General features: G+C 41.6%; 1 long non-coding RNA gene across 1 annotated transcript; it reads left to right on the forward strand.

The window, feature by feature from the left end:
• The first annotated feature begins 1,367 nt into the window (after nt 1-1,367).
• On the forward strand, nt 1,368-4,648 carry LOC115799708 (uncharacterized). Its single transcript, XR_004021617.1, has 2 exons — nt 1,368-1,582; nt 3,755-4,648. It is a non-coding gene; the product is annotated as an uncharacterized LOC115799708 (long non-coding RNA).
• Nucleotides 4,649-10,679: the final 6,031 nt, after the last annotated feature.

The following is a 10,679-nucleotide window of genomic DNA, read 5'->3' on the forward strand; positions in this document are numbered from 1 at the left end:
ACAATAGCCTTACCCCCCTCTCTGCCAGAGAAAAAGCAGCTTTCAAACTTCCCTATATGCCGCCTGATGCAAGCCTGAACAGAATTTCTTCTCTAACGCTTTAAATAAAGAAGAAAAATGTTGACAAAACGTTAACGCTCTTAGTGGTATGTTCACCCAAGTTGCATCACAACTTGGGCGAACGTTGCATCATTGCACTGACTGGATTCTTGCAGCCGTCAAAGGCCAACGCTGTAACAGAGTGAAACAATGAAACGGTAACAGAGTGAAACTGTGAGAAAGAGAATGGATGCTCAGAGGATGAGATGACAGAAGGGGAGAACTCGAAGAAATAGACCGTGAATAACACCTGCAGGGTATTTCTAATGCTGGAATCAGATATATATTAATAGGTTGGAGGCAAGCGGGCATTATTACGCCTTGGCTACAGGGTTAGTGAGGTTACTCAAATGACATCATCCATGGGGCCGAGGTTTCGATTGGATCTTTGCCTGGGAGTCAATCACGGCAGGAAGTGAAGGGGATACAAACGAGCAGTGCAGGGCTGCCACTTGCTTCAATCAATTACTGCCTCAATTTTGAATGCACAAGCAAGACTCCCTAAACAGAAGCTGCGCCTTTGCATGTCAAAATTTATGGTAAGGGAAGAGGTCATAAGAAGTGTGCAAAAAAAAAAAATGCTTGTAGAGAAACGCTTAACCTTATTCACTGGCCTTTAACAGCAAAATAAGTTTTATAGGTCTATTTGCAGAGACAACAGAAACACATTTTTTCCCAATCCTTGTTGTAAAATATTCCTCACTTAATCTATGCAGAAACAACACACAATTGAACTAACAGCCTATAGAAATTGAGTTGCAAACCAGTGGCCTGATGCGTGAAACTGAAATGAACCTCTCAAGACAAACGGCATTAAACATGATTAATTGTGGCCGGTAAGAAGGCGAGCAGACTACACAGTCCTAATGTCAGGCTTCACTAGATTATAGAGTAGTTATTCCTACATATAGACTACATAAACCACAACAAGCCCATGGTGCTAAAATGCAAACTGAAAGGCAGTCTAAGAGTATATAAAAAATCAGGCAAATGATAATTTTAAATCACTGGATATATAGAACTTCCAGAACGCGCATATTTGAGTGTCTGTGAGCGAGCGCGCATTTGTATGGATTTGCGTGTTGTGCGCGAGCATGTGAGAAGAGAACGAGAGACAGAGAGAGAGAGAGAGAGAGAGAGAGAGAGAGACGTTTGGAGAAAGAGAGAGATTTTACTCATTGTAATGCACAGAGCGACCTGCCCTCTTTTTGAAAAAAAAAAAAAAAGGCGAGAAAGCGCAGCCATGCTTTGCAGAGGCTACAGCATCGCTCTCATTGGTAGTATCAGCTTCTCGCCAAACGGAGTCTTTGCTTGTTCGCCGCTACACCGAAAGAACCCGGGAATACACGCTACTGCCTCCGTGATGCAAAGAGCTGCAGTGAAGTAATAATGCTTAAATGAAGTGAAAGAACAGCAGGGCACGGATAAATATAAGCAGAGCACAGTGTGCTGGGATCCACCATATGGCGTGGACAATTTCACGGTGAGTATTTTACGCTGGCGTTTGCTTTATAATCGACCCTTTGATTAATTATTGATAAGCTGGTTGCGTCTTTCTACTCCTGCCGTTAGTAACGCGTGCATTTTAATAGAATAAAAAGGGATGGCGATCATTCTTCGTATAGATAACGGTCCTCTACGCTTTCCCATGCACGCTGCACTTGCCATTGTTATTGCGAGCTTTAGGGAATAAACCACTAAAGGAAAATACTATCAAAAAAGACGAATGAAGACGCTAGAAAAGACGCGTAGGCTGTAAAGATCATTTTTATGTCGACGCTTTCATAATCAGTAATAAGGGTAATAGAGGACGGTGGCTTTCTGAGCCTCATCGTTTGTTCGCTGTACGGCGCTTGAGGACAATAGGGGTCATTTTCTTCTCGGAGGCGAAGAGGAGAGAGAAATATAGTGATTTGCTGACAGGCCGTGATGAAGCTCCAAACCATGGCCGATGCGAGAGTCGCCCGGTTTTCAGGGGATGGGGACGTTTCCGTCTAAAATGGCGATTCCCTTTGTTTCTGTATCCCTCTCCTCTGTGTTCCAGCGAGTGGGTGATGCATTGCAATTAGCCTACAATCTACGAGCCTGCGCCTTTTCATTTTCACTACACCGCTTTTCACGCAGTGCATTTATTTTTCTTTCTCTTTAGCTATAAAATAGGAGTCCTAAAAAATGTAGAACTAGACTCCGGTTATAGTGAGCTCAGGAGATCCGTCAAGCTCACATTTGTGGGCAGGTATCCGACGCGACTCATATTTATAAACAGCACTGACTTAATCTGAATTTAAGCTGTTTTTGCTCCAGTTTAGAAGATATGCAAATCAGTGTACCCAATGAAGTCTGCATCGCTGCAGATTTTTACTGGGTTAAAGCTTAACTGCACAGATTTGGGATCTCTGTCAGCTTCCCACTCAGCTGAGGTATTAAATAGGAAAGGAATTCACATTTGTGCACCTTTGAGCACACTCTGTACCACACTTTCAGGTTACACTTAGCGTGCGCGTTATATAATCTCGTCATGACACACATAATGCAGCCTACAGTTTAGTGAACGTCACTGATTTTAAAACCAATTTGAGGGACTGAAAATCATCTGTAGCTCATCATAAAAAGCCAAAATGCAGCACTTGTCAAACTCACATCAAGCAGCACGCTCAGGATGACACAAGCATCTCTCCATCATTACTGTGTGTGTGTGTGTGTGTGTGTGTGTGTGTGTGTGTGTGTGTGTGTGTGTGTGTGTGTGTGTGTGTGTGTGTGTGTTTGCAGAGAGTGCGTGTGCGCATGTCCAAGTGAGTGTGAGTCCATGTGTGTGAGTGTAGGTACACGTGTGCTCTCATTTTTTGAATAGTGCAATGTTGCATAACCGTTCACAGCCAGTGCCAGATTTGGGGCTTCACAATTTGCTGGGCCATTGTTGGCATTTCCTCTGCCGGCTCGCGCACGCGCGCACATGCACCAACGCAAACACACACGCACACAACAACCAACCAGCAGTAGAACTATTAACACTTGTCGGCGATAAACGTTAATACTCAGATTGGGAAGTCGTCAATTTCCCTCCTAGTTTCAAGGACACAGGGCAGCGATGAGGAGGACGCTGGGTAATATAGAGGAACATCTGTTTGCCTGGTGACGTCAACAACTCCCCCACCCCCTCATCCCAATCCTCTTGTGCTGAAGGCAGATGCCTCATTTGTTTGGCTGGAGCACCATTAATCCCAAAGTCAGAGGAAAAGACCGGACGGAGAGAGATCAGTCCCATTTAGGTGGTGCCTGCGCTGGGCTCAGCTCGGTCTCGATGTCCCGGTGAGTTTGCTGTGGACGGACGCAACCATACAGCGCGCACTGATGCGCTCAGGACACCCGCAGTTTCCAGGGCTCTTCAGCTGCCCTGTTTGCGATTTGCGGCAATTTTAACTTGTGACCCGCCAAGAGAGGCTGCAGGCGTATGTGTGTATATATATGCTGTGAGGAAAAAAATGCGTCCGTTATGAGACTATAGGAAAATCAATATTTTGCACGTGGACAGTGACTTTTTCCCTGCCTTTTGGACGCTAAGTGATGTTTCTAAACAGGTCAATGTGGAATATGAGAATTTGTCATTTGCAATTCAATGTGACGCATTTGTGTATTTTTTTTTTTTTTTTCGTAGGTGCCCTATGGGATAATGGAGGATTTTTTTATGCCTTCTGCAGTTTTGGGCAGAGCAGTCGACGGAAACGGATCAAGCGGAATCATTGTTGCCTGCAAAAGCGGCCTGGGACGTATAATCATTTTGCCACCATACTGGCTATTCTGCGTTAAAGTCATTCCTGTAACTTAACCTCTTTTTTTCCAGTTGAATGCCCCCCCACCCCAACACACACACACACACACACACACACACACACACACACACACACACACACACACACACACACACACACAAGGTAGGCCTGTACAACCACCGGGAGAGGATTTGATCTCTTTTGATGCGTACGGGATGCTTGGGATTTTTTCTCTCTTTCCATTTTTCCTCAAACTTGACATCCCAAAACATCTTTAGCTACACGACAGAGGCTTCAAAGACTGCAAAATAAAGACTGATTATATTTGTTGTAACAGGTTATACGGAAAGGTTTCGAGGTCTCTGCTCTTTTCCCACAGTAGAGTGGATGCAGCTGGTGGACATACACACACACACACACACATACACACACAGAGAGAGAGAGAGAGAGCGCGAGAGATGAGCGGGTTGTCTCTCCGTGTTCACAGCGGACCTTGATTTAATGTCTTACAATTAAGGCACGCGGTGAATGCCAAGAGATGATCTTCCTTTCTTCCCCAAGCTGCACATCCCAGAAATGAAAAGTTCAAAGATACAGATTAAAAAACAAAAAACAAAACAAAGCAAACAAACAAACAAAAAAACGATATTATAGTATTGTTAATACTATACTGGTGGCGGTCTGACAATGAAGTTTTTTTTTCTCTTGTATTTCAGACTGTAAGGCATTATTCGTGTACTGTCTTGCATTTAATAATAAAGTAAATGCAATATTTTAAAGCTCTCGTTTTATGTGAACATATTTGCTCCAGTGTGTGTGTGTGTGTGTAGATGCGCGTGTGTCGCTGGGAGCTGTCCATCCTCACACAGGCTGCCCGGAGAGCTGTCCACCCTCTGTGGTGCTGAAATCTGCGCGCCACCGATCAGCCTTTTGTTTCACTTGCCCGCCAGAGCACAAGCGGAAATGGCTCAACTTTTTCACTGTAGTACAGGAATGCAGTCTGAACTCCTCGACGTAGACGCACTAGCTCACAGACACATAAACGACTGCATTAGAAGATAGTCAAAATTCTTGCAACTTGCTGGCACCCCTAAATTCTTTTTTTCCTCCCTTTTTTTTAAAATCAAAGTGCGGAAGTTCATAAAAATCTGCAAATGGAGTGACGGCGTGTGGATGCTTTTCACTGCCGTTGATCTTACGCTCTAACAATAGCATAAAACCATCCCCAGATGTTTTTAATTCAAATCATCGTCGATTGATGTGAGACATTCTCATGTGGAAACTGGAAGAAAACCTTCCAGCGACCCATTTTTCTAAGGCCTGCTTTGAGAAAAAATATTTTATACAAATAACAATTTTCACAGTAAAGAAGGTCCATTTTTGCCCCCATCGCGTGACAAGGATAGCAAACCATGTTTTCTTGAATCTGCATATTCATTTCCATAAGCATGCATGGTGCCTTTGTGGAATGTAAATGAGGAGGTGCATCGAGGAACGTGTAGCTTAAACACTCGTATGGGCTTTAAATGAATATCAGGTTTAAAAATGTGGCTAACCAAAGTCATTGGATCAAACAGATGAATGCAGACCACTAACTGAGAGAGTCTTGTGGCATTTCCGCTGGGTGAAATAACATCCTTCGCTCTATGTGTGTCGCCTGGTGGCGTCCGGGAGCGCCGCACACAATGTTAGACCGTAATGGAGACTTTCTCTTCCGGAGAATTAAATATTCGTTGGGTTTCACTTCCATCGACCCAAGTTATATTAGATTATTTATTTATTTATTTGCACCTATGATGTTGCCTCAGATGATTGGTTCCACTTTGCACACACTGACATAAAATAATCAGATCTTAATTAATGACACGAGTCTGTGCACTTCATCGCTGAGAATGGCGGGAGGGAATGATGGATGGATGGATGGATGGATGGAAGAGGGGCCTGGCTGCAGGGGGAAGGGGAGCGCATCAAATCATTTCACCAAATCATCAATGTTTATTTCCTTTAAGCCTTCCAGAGAATTCAGATTCTGTATTAGAATAAGCTTAAACTGAAACTCAAAATATTGCGAACGAATTATACAGTGCGCATGATCAGTTGCTGTACTGTTTAAAAATTAACTGAGTGGTTAAAGAGTGGGGCTGACAATTTAAGAAGTCAGCTCTAACATTCACCTGCTCGGGTGTTTAATATCATTACAAATGAAACTACAACTTGGCCGCCTAAGGAATTTTTTAAAAAGAGCAGTCTACCTGCCATGTCATGAATTTGGTACACTGGTGGGTCTCAGTGCAGAGAACCACATTACAAAATTGAAATTTCATATCAGAACTCAGCAGCCCTGGAGTCTGGTTTCCACTGATAACCAAAATCTTCAAAGTTGAATGAAATCCATAAGGCTGCCACAAAGCATGTTCATCATGCTCCTGCTTCCCCTTCAGCTCCTCCTGCATCGGCTCCATTGGCCATCAGAAGTCCTTCCCTGCCCTCTTGTGGTAGAAATTGATAAATACTGTGAAACAGCACATGCAAGATTTAGTAAAGATCAAATTCTTAAAGATTCCCTGGAGGCATATTTATAAACAGGCTCTGCTTTGGTATATTTTGAGGCTGATATAATTAAAAAAAAAAAAAAAGTATTTCCATAAAAAGCACAATGTGGTTAGAAAGCTTTAAAATGGCACTGAGGGATCATCCATCACTGAAAAATTGAGAAATAGATCAGTGCTACTGACTGCTGGTCCACAAGTGGAAAATTGTGTTTGGCTTCTAACAAACAGGCATTCTACCAATACACAAGTACATTTAAAGAACACAAGTTAAAAAAAAAATTTCATTATTTTTGGAATTTATAATCACAAAGTTTCTACATCACCAAGATGTGTTCTGTTATTGTGATTGTTGTGATGTTATAAATCACAATAACAGGTGCACACACGCACACGCACACACACACTTCAAACTCAAATTTTAGACCATATGCTAAGTTCTGAACATGTGTCATTCTGCCATGAAGTGTCCATGAGGAGTGAGCCTCCTCATGGACACTTCATGGCAAAATACAAGGACAAAATACATGATATTATGAGCATTACTGAGTCATATTTAGGGAAATGTGTGATTTGACCAAAAAAAATTCTGCATTTATGAGCATTTTTTTTAACAGCAACAAACCAAATACACTATACTGCATTCAGAGTTCCTTTCACTGGAACTAAGGGGCCGAGTCCAACTCCTAGAAAACAACACCACACCATAATGCCCCCTCCACCAAACTCCACACCTGGTACAGTGCAGTCAGGCAAGTACCATTTTCTTGGCAACCGCCAAACCCAGAATAATCCATCGCATTGCTAGACGTAGAAGTGTGATTCATCACTCCAGAGAACACGTCTCCACTGATAGAGTCCAGTAGCGGTGTGCTTTACACCAACACTTTGCATTGTGCTTGGTGATGTAAGGCTTGGATGCAGCTGCTCGGCCATGGAAACCCATTCCATGAAGCTCTCTACACACTGTTCTTGAGCTAATCTGAAGGCCACATGAAGTGTGGAGGTCTGTAGTGATTGACTCTGCAGAAAGTTGGCAACCTCTGCACACTATGAGCTTCAACATCCACTGACCCGGCTCTGTGATTTTACATGGCCCACCACTTCATGGATGAGTTGCTGTCATTCCCAATCGCTTCTACTCATAATACCACTAACAGTTGACTGAGGAATATTTAGTAGCAAAGAAATTTCATGACAGGACTTGTTGCACGGGTGGCATCCTACCACAGTACAACACTCCTGAGAGCGACCCATTCTTTCACAAATGTTTGTAGAAGCAGTCTGCATGCCTAGGTGCTTGGTTTTATATTCCTGTGGCCATGGAAGTGATTGGAACACCTGAATTCAATGATTTGGATGGGTGAGTGAATACTTTTGGCAATATAGTATAATATTCAATGGAGTCAAACTGGGTCAACAGCAAAAAAACATATTTTTATGAATAGGGTTTATGGCTTTGCTCATAAAACATGCATGCAATTCTGTAATCTCAAATGTTGCAGTCTTGCAACCACAAACAGTATAAGCCTCGAATGTGTAGATTTGTCTGACAAACAGTCCAAATCCTAAAGACATTTTACAATAATATGAGACAAAAATGCTAACTATCACATTGGATAAGCTGCAACTTGAAGATGTTCAAAAACTTTGCTTGAAAAATGGTGTAAAGGATTATATAACACTTAAGTTATTTATTTATTTGTGTCTATTATTCCCTCTATGAGTTTGTGGTTTTACTTTCCAGCATCTAAACTTCTCCTTTGTCCCAATTGAAATCCTTTTCTTCCACAGTTTTGCCTTCGTGGTCTCCTCATTACCAAAGTGCTGACGTACTGTGACTGTAATGGCTGTGCCACCGTCCTCACCCATCTTGTCTCATTAGCCAGACCTGATAGGCCATGAAGGTGTTCTCTTGCCATCTCAGGATAAAGTGACTGTCTCTGCTATGTCTTAGATCATAACTCCTCAACTAGTTCCCCTCCCCAAGGGAGACATAAGCTAATTAAAAATATGTTAGAAAAGAGCTAAAACACTGACCTTGAATGTGTGGAACAAAGTGACCAATTTTAGTGTTTGTGACACTGTTGCAAACAAGGATTCTGAATTCTGTAACATTTTGTCACAGTTATATGGCATTTTAATTACCACAATTATTTAAGGTACCTAAAGGGAAATTTTGTAATACTTCTGTCGTTAATATATGATCATAGTGGATGCCAAAATATGTCATTTTTAGAGATCAAAGGATGGATGGATGGATGGATGGACAGACAGACAGACAGACAGACTACTTTTAAAAATGGGGACTGGTATTTCATATTTTTACTAGAAAGGACTTTGCAACTATTTACATTAAAATATATCAAATGTTTCTCCTCTCTGACTTGATTTCTCTGCGTTACAAACAGACAAACATGATTTCAAAAAAAAACAACACGTTGGAATATATTCAGTGAGTGATTCACAGAAGGAGGCATGAGCAGACGTTTCTACCGATATGTAGCTGCCAAGATACCAAATCAGATGGGTGAGAAAATCCAAGGCATATTCACTATGGTTTCAAAGCAGTGGTCAGTTGTAATCACTGCTAAAGGCACCTTTAATGTGTGCAGCAGACATGCCATGGTAAATAACCATGGTTACTTGGAAGGAAGAGGGGGAAGAGTGTGTCCTTTAATGCTTTGAATTGTATGTGTATAAAAGGGTTCTTAGGGAGAGTAATTATAGAAATGACTGTTAGCAGTAGAAATTTCTGTGCTGAAGGAACAATGTTACAAAGAGAGAGAGGCTACATGGTGCACTGTGAGGTTCTCTCAGCTACAATGAACTTAGTATCACTTGTGGAGTTTAGGTCTATGCCCTTTGGAATGAAACCTAGCTCAAGTGTAAACTATGAAGCTGTCCACTGTGCTGAGACAGCTCCAGCCCACCATCACCCTGTAGTAACCTCTTATGAATCATATTACTCCCCAAAGTGCAATTTAAGATCACACTTCCAGTATGTTGGAAATCATGCAAAAGAAATTTCAAGGAGCTTGACTTTAATCTTGAGTCCAGGTCAACCTCCCAATCCGCCGGATCCTGCAGTTCCCATAATGCAACTTTGTGAATTTCATCAGACCCTTACTCCCGGTCAGTTCATATCCTCCTAACTTGTTACCCCTGCTTCACAGGACCAGTCATTCACTATAAATAATTCACTATAAAAATCACATGCAAAACATCAGTGAAGCACTTTTAAAGCTTAAACGTTGGATGCAGTATAGTTCGTCCACACTGTGTAAGTATATATTTGTATCTTATTGTTTCTGTTGAGTGATGTATTCAATCCCACAATTTACTTTGGTTGCTCCATTGCTTAAAGGGAAAGACCTTCACCCAATTATTTTTCCATGATAATTCTTTTACACTGCACTACTATTTGAAAGCTTGAAATGCAGATTTTTTTTTTTTTTTTTTTTTAAAGCAGGAAATCATGTGGTAAAAATGGCAAAGGGGTCATGGGGTCGATCTGAACAAAACCTATGACGTTTGACTTTCAAATGTGGTTGTACTGCACTATACCATCCAGAAGATGGCAGTATGAGCACAGGTAAAGTTTGATACGTGCGCCGGTCTGTCCTGGGAAAACTGACACAAAAAGAGATAAACGCAACAACAGAGAAATACAAAAATCCGTGTTGTCTGGGAGACTATTTGCCTTACAGTACAGTCTGAACAAAATTCAAAAAGGTAATGTGTCTGTCATAGATGTCAGAGATAAATCCCTACTGCAACAGTCTGTAGTAGAGTCGTGTATTATAATAAGTTGGGGGAACTATCGAAATCGTAACAAAAATTAATGATTTAAAGCACTAAACAATGTAAATGTCTTTTGATTGAAATAAAGAGCTAAGAATTAAACAAAATGATTGCCTCCCTGAGTTAAATCAGCTTTAGATCATAGATAAGAATTGATTTGCACCTCTCTTCAAACAGACACAAATGGATGTCTTATAATCAAATCACTGAAGCAGGCTATTTTATGATCGGGAGGATCTCTGCAAACACGCCATAAAGATCTTGAACCCAAACCGAATTACAGCGAGCGACAGAGCGCATGCTGCTTTGTTTGCCATCCTTTAAATGCCAATAATTAAAACGTTAACCTGATTGGGTAGAGAGTGCCAGAGGGAGAGGGTGTCTGTATCCCAATAGGCGAATCCTTTTTAATAACCCGCCTCAAGATAATGATGTAAAAAGACCGAAGCGTCTTGTG

The sequence above is a fragment of the Archocentrus centrarchus genome, chromosome 20 (assembly GCF_007364275.1).
Source record: "Archocentrus centrarchus isolate MPI-CPG fArcCen1 chromosome 20, fArcCen1, whole genome shotgun sequence".
NCBI classification, from domain to species: domain Eukaryota; kingdom Metazoa; phylum Chordata; class Actinopteri; order Cichliformes; family Cichlidae; genus Archocentrus; species Archocentrus centrarchus.